Raw genomic sequence first — 14,802 nt, 5'->3', positions numbered from 1 at the left:
ATTGAAAAGCTGAATTGTCAAACCTGTCACAAAACATGTAGCCCAAGGTTAAACAGTATACTTAGTCGTTTATATCATTTACTTCCGGGATCAAAGTTAGATATGTTAAGGAAAAATGCACGACGTATTGTGTAATTTTACATAGCGGCTAGACTGCTTAATTAAATATATATGCTGAAATATAATTATCTACGGTCAGAGAGAGAGTTAGATTTAGAGATAGAGAGAAAGATGGGTTATAGATGCTAGATTGATAAGGTCACCTTTACTTAATAATATCTAGCTAAAATGTTATGTTTAAATATTGAAGACTGTTGCTATGCTAAATAAAACTGGTTAAAAGGTTATGTTTGTTGTACTAAATGGCCACGCTACGTTACAAAATCACGGCGTGTGCCAAACAAAGTTAAAGATAAATTTGTTTTAAAAATAGAATGCGGTGAATCAACTGTTGAAAATGGACAAACATTTTGCATTTAAAGATTCTTATATTTAGTATTTTGATACTGTATAAGGTTTGAACATCTCCTTCTTATTTCTAAATAGTAACCTTTCCGCTATTGTTTAGCGGCTTGAGGAACATTCTTCAGTATTTTTCAGTTATAAAGACACTGTTACTGAAACAACAAACTAGTTAGAGAAAACTGAAACATTTGATGAAAAGGCCAATGAAAGTGACACGTGCTATTCAGAGTAATTAATGTAACTACACGATGTTAGCTAGTCCAATGTAGATAACTATGTTCACCATTTACAACTGTGACCGATATACAATCGGTCGCGCATGTTCGCGGCAAGCGAGCTAAATGAGGTTAATAAATGCTTTAAATATTTTTTATGCAGTTGCATTATTTATACAGTTGTTATTTATAAATATATATTTTTTAATATAAATATCTATCAATATTTGCAAAAAAAAAATGTTTTTATTATTGCCAAAGAACAAAAACGTTGTAAACGCTATAGATGACACATATTCTACTTGAGAATATTTGTATTTATGAAATCATAGGTTAAGTTCGAAACAGGATTATCAGACAAAAGCCAGGCTAAGGTCAGAAGCCCTGATCATAGTATAATCTTATAAGCTGTCTAGAAATCACATTTTCTCTGGCTTTTTTCTTCTTATTTATTTGCTGCTTTGTTTTTGTTTGCTCTGTGCTGATGCAATAAATCATTATCATTTTGTTGAGTAATGTCCTTTTTAATTATTGATTTCAATGTGCTTGCCTATGTTCCCGTCACACCTGCTTGTACTTGCAGATGTATCATTTAACTGACTATGATGATGCTTCTTGTGTTTGTTCATATAAGCCTATTGCCTTTGTTTTATCCTTAAATGTTTTGTAATTTGTACGGCTTTGAAGCAGTTGCGGATCAGTTTTCCCCAAATCTGATTTGTGGTGATAATAGGTATTTTATAACCGTTTTCTAGCTATAAACTATTGTGTCGTTTTTCTCTTTAGTTTTTTCTTTTACAAAGATCTTTTTATAGCAGTTTTTAGACCCATAGTTCAAGACCAACAAATACAGGATAGTTTAAGCTATGACCTGTTCTTAATGTTTTCATCATGTTGGTTCAAAAGCTTTTCAGAGCTTACGTTGTAATGTTTGTTTTTTGCCGACTTTAAATAAAACATATCTTATCTTATCTTAAATACATGTTGGTTGGTCGAAATTACACGTACGACTGACTACATATGGTAGTATTCAAGATCACTGCACCCCTCATGATGCCTTAGACACCATCGAGATGCCTGCGGCACTTAACTAAGAACTCGACAGAATGAGGGGATATGCCTTTTCCTGGACATGTATTATATTTCAAAGGGTCAGATATCATGTCTTTTTATGATATAGAAATGCATCACTCCTTTTTAGCAGGAGGTAAAATGACTCGTAATATTCACTGCTTCTGTAATTTTCACGTTACTGTACCTGATGAAAAACACGTGCAAACTAACAATAATACATATTTCTTTGCAACCTGGGCATGGATGTGTCGGCAAGACACAACTACATACCGCTGCATTCTCCGATTTCTCAAATATTTTTACTGTAACAAGAAAATAACCAAAAACATTCAATTTTACTCACCGTGCCCGTTATATTTGTAAACATCCTGTTAAATGCCTGTGCCGTCGGAAGCGTGATGCCTTCATTTCAGCGGGGTAACCAGCCCAGTGAATCAATATCGGAGGACGATTAGAGCCCCGCAACAATAAATGTTGCCATTCAGTGTGAACTGCCAGTATACTTTGAAAACCTTTATCGGTTGAAAAGTTTATACAAAATCCAACTGCTATGACGATTACGAGCACTTTATGATCATCTTTTATACATGCTTAGGACCTGCAATGGACCACCAAACTGAAGTAATGTAATCAGCATTTTGTAACTTTAATGAAATTGCATCAGAACAAAGATGATTTACAATATTGGATTACTATTTAATTCGAGCAAAACAAGAGTTTCAAGCATTGCTTGTTAAACTTTATGTATTTTCAATTAGAATGAAATTAATTGGTGGCTTTGTAGGTCTGTAACATCGTCATATATGCCAGAAGACTTCGGTAGGAAATTTCCCACTACAATGGTGATTTTGTGTGTGTGTGTGGGGGGGGGGGGGGGGGGGGGGGGTTATAGATTTTGCCCTTGTCCGTCCGAGCCCACATTTGCATACTTAAGTGGCTATAGGAACAATAGGTAACTGTACTTTTTCTTTGATGTCATTCATTTCGTAAGGCTTTTATGTGGCTATTTTTCTTGTATGTGCCTAAAAGAATAATAGAAAGAACAAAAGAGTAGCCACATAAATGCCCATATGTAGGAACGTCCGTCCGTCCGTCCGTCCTTCCGAGAATGTTGTGTCGCACCTAGCTCCAAAAGGATTCATTCAGTTATATGTTTATATGTACATTATATATGTTTTTTTTGCATTTTTTTTTAAATAGCAACATATTGTTTTCCCAAAGTTGATCTGTGTCCTTTGTCATGTAGTGGGGGCATCTGTGTCCCATAGACACATTTCTAGATGTTTTTTTTTTTAAATGAGTTATTGTCATCACTTGATTGTCTTCGACGTCGGCGTTGCCTGGTTAAGTTTTATGTTTAGATCAATTTTTCTCCTAAACTATCAATTTGAAACTGTTGCTTTCAAACTTGCAACATTTGTTAACCATCAATAGCTGAATCTGAACAGCAAGAAACATAACTCCATCCTGCTTTTTGCAAGAATTATGGCCCCTTTTGGACTTAGAAAGTAAGATTTCTTGGTTAATTCTTCTGTTTAGGTCAGCTTTTCTCCAAAACTATCAAAGCTTTGGCTTTAAAACTTGCAACACTTGTTCACCATCAAAAGCTGACTCTGTACAGCTAGAAACATAACTCCATCCTGCTTTTTGCAAGAATTATGGCCCCATTTAGACTTAGAAAATCGCAGATTTCTTGGGTAAGTTTTGCGTTTAGTTCAATTTTTCTCCTTAACGCTCAAAGCCATTGCTTTAAAACTTGGAGCAGTTATTCGTCATTCAAAGCTGACTCTGCATAGCAAGTACTGTAACTCTACATTGCATTTTTGAAAAAAGTAGGCCCCTTTTGGACTTAGAAAACCATGGGTATGGCAATATTTACAGTGTCTGCACCTGTAAGGCGGTGCTCTTGTTTTGGTATAATTTCTTTGTCATACGCACTATTATGAGTGTCGTTAACATTACTGTCCATCACAATGTTACATTGCACTGTGTTATTATTATTAATTGCAACCCATATTGTTATTTCCTTTTTCACTTCGTCAACATTATTATACATCACTGCGTTACGTTACTTATTGCTTGTATGTTCAGGTAAATACAATTATCACAAAAATCATTTCTAATTTTTTTTTATTTCTTTATTCTATATTCTTGATACGTTTTGACCACTATATTGCTTACTTTCTTCAGCTGAATTTCCGCCTCCTGTGGTACAAAACTCAGGGAACCTCTGACTTTGTGTGTATTGTGTGTATTTGTTTTCTAGTGCGATTGCTTCTCTCATTAGTTGTCATTCATTTGAAGAATCAGACCACATCTATGAAAATTATTAGGTACTACATGTAATAATGTTTCATTCTGTATAAATGTAATACTTGATAAAAATACTTTTTGTTTTATATCAAGAACTATAAAGTAATATATTTATATTAAAGACATTTTCAATAATTATTACCTTAAAACGGTTTATCAGTTGCTATGATTAATATTGAGTATACATGTAGTAAAAATTATTTTCTAAAAATATAATAATCTTTCTAGTTTGCAGAAAACCAATCACAGTTAAAATGAAATTAATAAATGCAACATTAACCTTCCCAAACTGAAAATGGAAACTTAATACTGCAGATTGAAATCCTATATGATTGTTTTTGTAACCATACTTGATGCTAAAATTTGATGTATACTTGGAGCAAAAATGTCATATCTGTTTAAACCAGGTTTGTGCCCTGCTCCGCGGCTATTCAAATTCTTTTGTGTGTATGCAACCCATGGTTACAATAGGTAACAGTTAACAGCCACGTGCCATACGTTAGCACGCAAAACCACACGTATTTCATATAAAATTTTATTATAAAATAGACACTATTTTGACAGGCATCACTGTTCATAGTCAGGATTTCGTGCTTTTTCAGTGACAATTCAAGGGTAAAAGGTAGGACGGGAGCAGAGCTTTAAACAATTCTAATGTAAACAGGTCAGTGCAAAACACCTGCAGTTTTAAATACTTGGTTTCTGCACCAACTGATTGGTAAAATATTACGGATATGTTACCTTGTATCTTTTTATACTTTCTTTTTGCTCCAGCTTCATGCACAATGGCAACCTATTTGTTCCAGCAAAAAACAGTATTTCTAAAACCATGGTTTTTGCTCCAGTAAATGAGTTAAGTTCACAAGAAATTGTTCATGCAAAGTGATAGTATTTTGAAATACATGCTTATTGCTGGTTTGTTTTACTATATATGTGCCAGTATGTAGGCAGCAACGTCAGTAAAGTGCCTGTAAATGAGGAGAGATCGAATATGAAAACAAGATAAAGACATAATAAGAATTGAGCATACCTTACTTATACAGACTGAGTATTACCTTCAAAATAAGCAATCAATGTTAAAAGAGTGTCGTGAAATTGGTCCTTTCGCGCTTTAAGTGCATTTCGGTAAATTGTATCGGTATACAGTAGTCTATGTAAAAGTCAGAGGTATGTCCGTATGCAAGTGACGTCATACGGCCATATAAATACACACTGCGCATCCAGTTTGGACAGATCGTCCTGGGAGCTCAAAGAGTGCACATCGAAGAAAAACTGGAGAAATAATTTATAATCAATAAGCCGTAATTATAACTGGGACTTTGGTAATAAATAATTTAGGTGAGGCACCCTCATATTTGCAGCTTCGGCTCATCCTTGCTGGGTCCTCTTGATAGCTATATTATTTTGTTGGTCCGGGTCGCAGTATAAGCTGATGGTTTAAGGTTATAGTGCTGAACCTTGGTAGGTCTGAAACAAGGTTTAAAAAAGTAGTTTGAGACAAGGGTTAAAACAGTGGTTTAAGACAAAATTGTTAGGTGTTTGAGACATTTGGTTTGAAATAGTGTTAAGGTTTGGACCTAGGTAGGTTGTGGAAAGGTCAGTCCCTCATCCTTGCAGCGTATGCTCATACTTGTGGGGTTTCCAATCCATACACTCATTCTAGGTCGAGTGGTTCATTACAGGGTGTTGAAACGTACGGTTTGAAACAGCTGATTAAAGGTCATAAATTTAGGTTGTTGGAAACCAGCTTGTGTACAATAAGGACCGCATAGTAAATTGATTATCTGCTTGATTTTTATACCAATCAAAAGCAGATAGCTGAAGGAAAATTATATATATAAACAGTTTAATAGTTAGATACGCTCGGTACACATGACAGAAGTTTTTGGTGGCAGCGGCGGGATTCAACAGATATCGAACAATATCACTTACCCACACATAAAGATGGATAGTCCAGAAGATGTGGAGCGACGACTGGAGAGTATGAACGAACGTTTGAGGGAAGTACAAAGAAGGAACGAAATCAGTAAGCTCCAGACAGAAATATCTTTTCTTGAACGTGAGCTGAGCATGCTTGAAACAACAGATGTCAAAACACGGCCAAGACAGTTGTTTCAAGACCATAAAAGAAGCACAGACAGTATGTTTGGTACAGATACGTCACTTTTGGGTACACCTAAACAAAGTAGGAAAGTTCAGTTCGACACAACAGACCAAATCAAAAACCCATATCGTTTTGTAACAAACAGAAAGAAGCAGAAACAACCAGCTACTTCAACACCAAAACAGGATGCCTCTACGTCAGATATATCAGTTCCAACTAAAGCTAGTTCAAAACAGAGTGGTGCCAAGCTGAAACCTGCAACTTTTGATGGAACAGGGAACTGGTTAGATTACAAGGCTCATTTTGAAGCTTGTTCAACACTAAATAACTGGTCGTATGATGAAAAAGGTTTATATCTAGCGATATGTTTAAGAGGGCAGGCACAAGGAGTTTTTGGTAATTTATCAGGCAACAAAAATGATTATAACGAACTGTCAAAATCATTAGAAGAAAGATTTGCGCCACCAAACCAGACAGAGCTGTATAGGGTTCAACTTCGTGAAAGACGACAAAAAGCAACTGAAACTTTGTCAGAGCTTGGTCAAGACATACAGCGTCTCACAAACATGGCATATCCAACAGCCCCAAACGATGTAAGAGAAACTTTGGCAAAAGAACAATTCATGGATGCCCTAATAAATTCAGATATGAGAATTCGTGTTAAAAAGGCTAGACCAATTAATTTAAATGATGCAGTGCGACACGCCGTTGAGCTTGAAGCTTATAACAAAGCCGAAAGGAAACATCTTGATAGCGAGGGTTTTATCCGTTCAGCAGGTGACCGTGATAAGATGTCTGAAACTTACTTTGCTGAAGGTTTAAAAACACTGCAGAAAACGGTTGAACAACTGACTAACTCGGTAAAATCTCTTGAAAATTATCAAAACAAATTGGGTCATAAGAATTCAAACAAAGGCAATTTTCAAAATTTTCAAAGACCAAGGTTTCACCCAAAATTGAAAGAAAAGCGTGAATGTTTCAACTGTGGTTCTGAGAATCATATCCAAAGGAATTGCCCTAAATTACATCATAAACCTGGAAACAATAGGCAGTCAAATAATTCCATAGGTTCGGGACTTATTGCTGATGTAAAGTTTAATGGTTTACAATCTGAATGCCTAATTGACACAGGTGCTTCTCTTTCTATCATATCATTATCTTTATGGAACAAACTTCTAAACTATTCCAAGCATAACCCTTTAAAATCATACAGAAGTAAAATCTATACTGCTTCAAACACAACTCTTGATGTAAAGGGAAAAACAAACGTTTGTATTGAACTACAAGGCATAAAATGTGTTTGGAACGTTGCAGTTGCTAACATTAATGTAAATGCTATTCTTGGCTTAGACTTTCTTAAAACTCAACACTGTCAGGTTGATGCAGTATCGGATACATTAATAATACAAGGTAAGGAATGTAGTCTAAGACTAGCTGACAGGACATGTTGTATGTCTAGCTTTACATATGTTCGGAAAGGTCATACCCGAGTTCAAGAAGAAAAATTATCAGATGTTAAGTGTAAGACTGTTCATTGTAAGTCAAAAGTATGTAGATCAGAGTTACCGGAGATGAAAGAACATGGTTTGGATATGATATGTCCATCGGTTAAGGATCATCTACGTAAATCCGCAATATTTCAGGACCAAGAATTGCAATGTACTCAGAAAAGACATCTGTGTAAGATTTGTCAAAGGTCGTTCAAGAAAATGAATTACCTGTCAAGACATAAAAAGCTGAAACATTCTGGCATATCTGAGAAAGATGTTTTTTATCCATCAATAGAAAGTGTGAAGAAGTCAGAATGTTCAACCATAATAAAGGAAAAGAAGGTTAAAGAATCAAACTCATATCCAAGCTTGATTACAAGAACAGAAGAGATGAAAGATGGCGGTGATGGAGACATTGTATGGATCTCTTACACAAGCTTAAGTAATTTATCATAGAGTATTTAAAATGTTGAGACAGATCCGTTTTATGTTATATGCTTTGAAATTACATTAGATGAATGAATGTTAAATGAAGTCAAGCGGGACGCTTGGAAATCGGAGGCGTGGGTAATGTCGTGAAATTGGTCCTTTCGCGCTTTAAGTGCATTTCGGTAAATTGTATCGGTATACAGTAGTCTATGTAAAAGTCAGAGGTATGTCCGTATGCAAGTGACGTCATACGGCCATATAAATACACACTGCGCATCCAGTTTGGACAGATCGTCCTAGGAGCTCAAAGAGTGCACATCGAAGAAAAACTGGAGAAATAATTTATAATCAATAAGCCGTAATTATAACTGGGACTTTGGTAATAAATAATTTAGGTGAGGCACCCTCATATTTGCAGCTTCGGCTCATCCTTGCTGGGTCCTCTTGATAGCTATATTATTTTGTTGGTCCGGGTCGCAGTATAAGCTGATGGTTTAAGGTTATAGTGCTGAACCTTGGTAGGTCTGAAACAAGGTTTAAAACATAGTTTGAGACAAGGGTTAAAACAGTGGTTTAAGACAAAATTGTTAGGTGTTTGAGACATTTGGTTTGAAATAGTGTTAAGGTTTGGACCTAGGTAGGTTGTGGAAAGGTCAGTCCCTCATCCTTGCAGCGTATGCTCATACTTGTGGGGTTTCCAATCCATACACTCATTCTAGGTCGAGTGGTTCATTACAGGGTGTTGAAACGTACGGTTTGAAACAGCTGATTAAAGGTCATAAATTTAGGTTGTTGGAAACCAGCTTATGTACAATAAGGACCGCATAGTAAATTGATTATCTGCTTGATTTTTAGTTAATTTATGTTTCAAACAATCATTTACAAATAATTGGTCAAACCAATCAGAAGCAAGGCAGCTTAAGTAAAATTCATTATACAAGTTTTATACCAATCAAAAGTAGATAGCTTAAGGAAAATTATATATATAAACAGTTTAATAGTTAGATACGCTCGGTACACGTGACAAGAGCATAGAATTTTAAAATACTTAACTAGTGATAGTATACAAAGAAAAAATAAAGTTTGAGCATCAACAATAACACTTAAACGCGAATTTAGAGTTTTTTCGGAGTTCATGCGCAAATACGTGTACTGAATTATCTACCCATTATTCGAAACCTGCATGGGCTTAGAACATGACTTAAGCGGTTTTTTTATGTTTTTTTTTTTTTTCAAACACGGTATGAAACCTTAAGCGTTTGTTTGTTTTTGTTTTTTCCAAGTTCTTTTTTTTTCAAACACGATATGATACAGTCTCATAGGCCCTGTCATATTAATATAAACGAGAAATTTCAATATCAAACATTTTAAACAATTAAAGATTTCCCGCCACACTACATTTCCGGTGTTATATATATTTATACATGTAAGGTAAAGTTTTTATACATGTAATATCTAAAGATTAACCGAGACGATATAGGTCATGTTTGTTTTAATATGTACACTCTATCAGGGCTTAAAAAATGGGTTTGTGACTGTTGATTAATCAAAAGTTTTGAACTAATTCTTGACTAAATTCGCTGAAACAAACTTTATTGGAGTTAAACCGAGGTAAGTGTTTTTCGAACTGATTGTGTACATTGCAGTAGCAGTGAAAACTCTTTCACAAATATATGTTCAGAAAAAAAAAATGAAATGCTCAAAACGCTTTTTGAACCTAGTTTATTATTTAGCATATAGAGTATAATTTTTAAAAAAATTGTACTGGATGATTTTTGAAGCACAGAAGGGTGCAGACTGGAATTTCCAAAGTGAAAGTACTATGTATTTGACTGTTTAATGTGGCTAAAATTTCATTTCTTCTTTTCTATTGGACGGATTTGTAATTTCTCTAGCTAAAAGTCGGGACATTTTCCTTTGTTATAGTTGAGTTAGCCATATTAAAATAAACCCAATACGTGTAGCATGAAATATGCAATTAACTTTCACACAAACCTGAAAAAAGTTGTTACGTGTCAAAATCTAGGACATTACACACAACGAAAATTTATCAGCAGATTTTATATTCAATAGCATAATTAGGATAACGACCGAAATCCATAGTTCAATTTAGAAACCTAGTTTATCGAACATTAACCTATAGTTTACGTCCGTTATCTTATGTTTTCGCCCGAACATATATGTCAGTATTCGAAAAACCAAGTTTTACGTTAAAAAAAACCCCTAGTTTATCGATTGTCCTATCTTTTCGACCATGACCCTGTCGGACAATTAGACGTCAGTTGACTTGCATTTCATTCAACACTCCTTTTCGTTGTATTGTTGTTTTATGGAAAACAGGTGTCTGACAGAATGAAAATCTTGAAACTGGATCAAAATGGATCCCGATAGCCTAGTGGTAGAGCGTTCGCTGCGAGTGCGGGAGGTCGCGGGTTCGATCTACGGCCGCGTCATACCAAAGACGTGAAAAATGGTACCAGTAGCTCCCTTACTTGGCGCTCAGCATTAAAAGGGAAACTGGCCTCTTCCATTCTTCCATCAGGAATAATGGTGTCGAGAGTGATTAATATAAATTGTAGAACTTCCTTCGCAATCGACCTGAAATAAATAATGTATGAACTAAAATCACGGTGGGGAAACCACGTGACTAACTTGGATAACGTGCACGCAAAAGTGCTAAAAATAGGCCCGCTTCAGGTATGTTTTTTCACTATAACTTTTTTGATCCGCAATTGTTTTAAACGAGATAACGTGCATAAACCCCGCAATAAAAAGCTCTTTCAGCGCATATATGTAACTTGATGAAACTCCCTCCCGTTTTTACGTAATCCTCGCCCAACCGATTCGAAAGATGCAAAATATTTTGGTAACGAACACGTCTGTTCACAAGTTACGCACCTAGCACAGGTTCTGCAGAGAATTTTCGCTGGAATTTAGGTTTAAAATAAAGCTTGTCTTTGTCCAAAGTCCTGTACCAAATATTTAACATGACTATTCAGGAATATTACAGATATCGTAAGACAAAGGGTGCGGTAACGTACACGTTGCGGTTTTTCAGGAGGTGACGTACACGTCATTTTTCCCCAGAGGGTAACGTACACGTCAAAGACTATTTATCATGCATGTAGAACATCTTCGTCTTTAAATGACTGAACTGTAAACATTTTGATATTGTTATAAAAGATGCAGATGCTGGGAATAGGCTGTTTTTCTTTCGGTAGGTTAGTATATACAGAGATGCTACAGTGAAAATGAATAGCAGTTGAAATTTTATGGTCTAAACGTGTATGTTAATTTGACAAGTAGACATTGTTAGCACTTGCCATTTTAAATGTTCACTTTTTTTTCCAAATATCAAAAGTTAATTAGGTTTCTGGGAATAAACCATGTAGTTCTGTCTGTCAGCAGGGTTTAATCAAATCCATATGTTCAAATCTTCTTGATGACCCGTTGAAACATTTTTTATATTGTTAAAAAGATGCTGGAATTAGTATAAATTCTGAACGATAACTCGAACGATAGCATGTTTGATAACCATGATTTTTCTTCATTAAAACGTTAGAATACAGAAAATCTTTTTGTTTAATATGACAGCATGCACCTTATTTGTATCATTGACAAACTTTTTGAGTTCTATCATGCATGGGACCATAACAATCAACCAATAATATAAACACGTTGTCGTTTAAATTATCGTGCGGGAGTAAAATGTTATTCTTTCTGTAGGTTAGTGACAGTTTGTTGGTCAGCTAGTTATTCATTTAGACCTCCTTACTGAAACAAAATATCAGTATTAACCTAAATTTTGCATATCTAAAGACTATAGCCATTCCATGGTTGATTAAATTATAAATGCTGACATATTCTGATAATATAGATCTATAAATGCGTCAATTACATCCAAAGCTTTAAAGTAACAGCGTCGTTTAAGTTTAGGTTGTTCATTCACAAAATCAAATACCTTATATATTTTGATAATGATTTCATTATTATATAATTTATTGTACAGGTATAAGCATTAACGAGATTATAATTAACTATTAAACTAAACTAAGCTATATTGGATCGCAAAAAAAAAGTTAGAAAATGTCGCAAAAAATCTGAGTTTTTTTTTTTAAAACAAGCACAGCTGACTTAGACAGTTTTTGTGTCGCCTACTACAAAGAAGCTGCGACATATAGGGATCACTTTTCCGTCGTCTGTCCGTCTGGCGACCGGCTGGCGTCCGTCACGCTTCTTGTCCGGAGCATAACTCAAGAAGTAATAAAGGTGCTAATTTGTTTCTTCACACAATGATCGAACACAGTGAGAGGATGTGCAGTATCAAAGAACCATAACTCTAGGTGGTCCAATTTTTCAATTATCTCCCCCTATCCTTATAAAAAGACTTGTCCAGAGCCCAAGTCAAAAACTGTTTGAAGAATTGACTCGATACTTTACACATTGACGGAAGAGTGCAGTGTGATGGTCACAATTTTAAATAACCTCCCCTTATCATTATAAAGAAAGCTTGTCTGAAGCCCAAGTCGAAATTATATAAAGGATTGACTTGATACTTTGCACATAAATAAATAGAGGTCCAATGAAAGGAAGTACAGTGTCAAAGAACCATAACTCTAGCTCACCTTATTTTTGAATAACCTCCCTTTATCTATGAAAAAACTTGTCTGGAGCCAATGTTAAAACCATATAAAGGATTGTCTTGATACTTGATATATTGATAGAGGTCAGTGAAGCAAAGTGCAGTGTCAAAGAACCATTACTTCGGCTGACCCCATTTTTGAATCACCTCCCTTTATGCTTGAAAAGGAAAAGCAAGAAGCTTGACTGAAGCCCAAGCCAAAAACTATGAAGGATTGATTCGATACTTTGCACATTAATACAGGTCAGTGAAAGAAAGTGCAGTGATAAGGAATCATAACTCTTACTGACTCCATTTTTAATTACCTCCCTGTATGTGTAAGAAACTTGTCTGGAATCCAAGTAAAAACAATATAAAGGATTGACTTGATACTTCGCACATTAGTAGAGGTCATTCTTCTTCTCTTATGTGAACTACTCTAGCATTCGTCCCCAGCAGGCGACACGTGCGGTCTTATTGCACGGCCCATCAGGGCCGGGCATATAGAGGTGGTTTTAGAATGTGCAATGGGTTCGGATTTGACAATTTTTTCCCTTCGAGTCATATTTCTGTTAAATTTTCGTTTGACACTCAGAAAGTGAATATTCTAACGTGTAATCGCAAAAATAATAGAATTAATATTATTTAATTGTGTTCCTTCTGGTTTATATTTTGCAATATTTGCAGAATTTGCATTATATTGAATCGGATTTGATCAATTTCAGCCTTTCAAGTTATTCGCGCAGAGCCATTCGCGCTTGCGCAGTAAAATTATACATTCTTGCTGTACATAAAGTGTAGTCAGTGTAACGTCTTTTTTATTGAAATATTTTGTAGTGGATTTTGTCAAGAAAAAGGTAAATTGTTACCAACAATATAGTTTTTGATAACAATGCATTTTGAGTGCCAATTCACATTCGTTGATCTAAATTTTAGAATAAACCAAACTCATAGCGAGTCACCCTAAATGATGACCTACTTACACTATCAATAGGAATCATAAATAAATAGCATGCTTTAGAAGACTTTTTGCTTAGTTATGCATTTTAATAGGTTTATAGAGATGAATTGCAGTCAAAAGTATCATTTTTTAATGTGTATAAATGTGAAGTTTTTGAAGACGGAATAGTGTAAACAATAGACCACGTGATTTTTGGCGCGATTTTACTACACATACATGTACATTTGTTACTTTTGGCAGGTGGCGCTGTGTAGGGTTTTTCCAATTATTAAATGACGCTATTTATAAACATATCGGCTAGACTTTAGAATCTGTCCGTAGCTATTCTCGTTATTTGGGCATTCTTTTATTTATCGATATGGTAGCATGGATATATTTCCTCACCAGGTTTAGAAAATGCGGGGGGTGTGGGGGGCAGCAGCCCCCCAATTATGAAATATACAAACTAAAAAAGCCTTACCTTTATTTAAACCATACAGGTACTGGATATTGCAAATTATGCAGATTTTACCTACGGACAGATTCTAAAAGTGCTCCACATATCCCTATGTCTGAAACAGTTACTGAAACATTAGGCATTTTAATTTGTCAATTTGAGACCGCGTCAGAACTTCTGACTCGGTGTCTTGGAGAGAATTTTCTTGTATGCCTGTTTCTCGTCGATTCGAGCTTTCTCATCGATTCGAGCCCTTGTGTTTTAGTAAAATTCATGCTCATGAAGCATGTTCTTCCATCAGAAACTCGTGCCATTTACATTTTAAAATGCCTATGAAAATATTAGTCATGAAATCACTGAAAAATTGAGTAAATACTTGTTTTAATATTTTGCATCAAAAAAATGCTTATTTCAAAAGGAAATTACACAGTGGGTAATATTATGAGCCAAAATTTCAATATATATATAAAAGCATCCTGAGCATATTTCGACTGTTGTAACAATTGAACAAGAAGTCAGTCTTGATAGAAATTTGCTTTATGGAAATAGACTGTGCAAACATTAACACTTATTGACCTACCAAACAAAGGGCTCGAATCAATGAGAAAGTTTTAAAATGATGCAGAGTTTGACCTCCTTCAGTCTCGTGCAAAAAAGGTACATATAAAACATGATAACATTGTAATTTTTAATG

This window comes from Mercenaria mercenaria, chromosome 12 (assembly GCF_021730395.1).
Source record: "Mercenaria mercenaria strain notata chromosome 12, MADL_Memer_1, whole genome shotgun sequence".
Classification (NCBI taxonomy): Eukaryota; Metazoa; Mollusca; class Bivalvia; order Venerida; family Veneridae; genus Mercenaria; species Mercenaria mercenaria.
Note: the sequence above shows the minus strand (reverse complement) of the source record.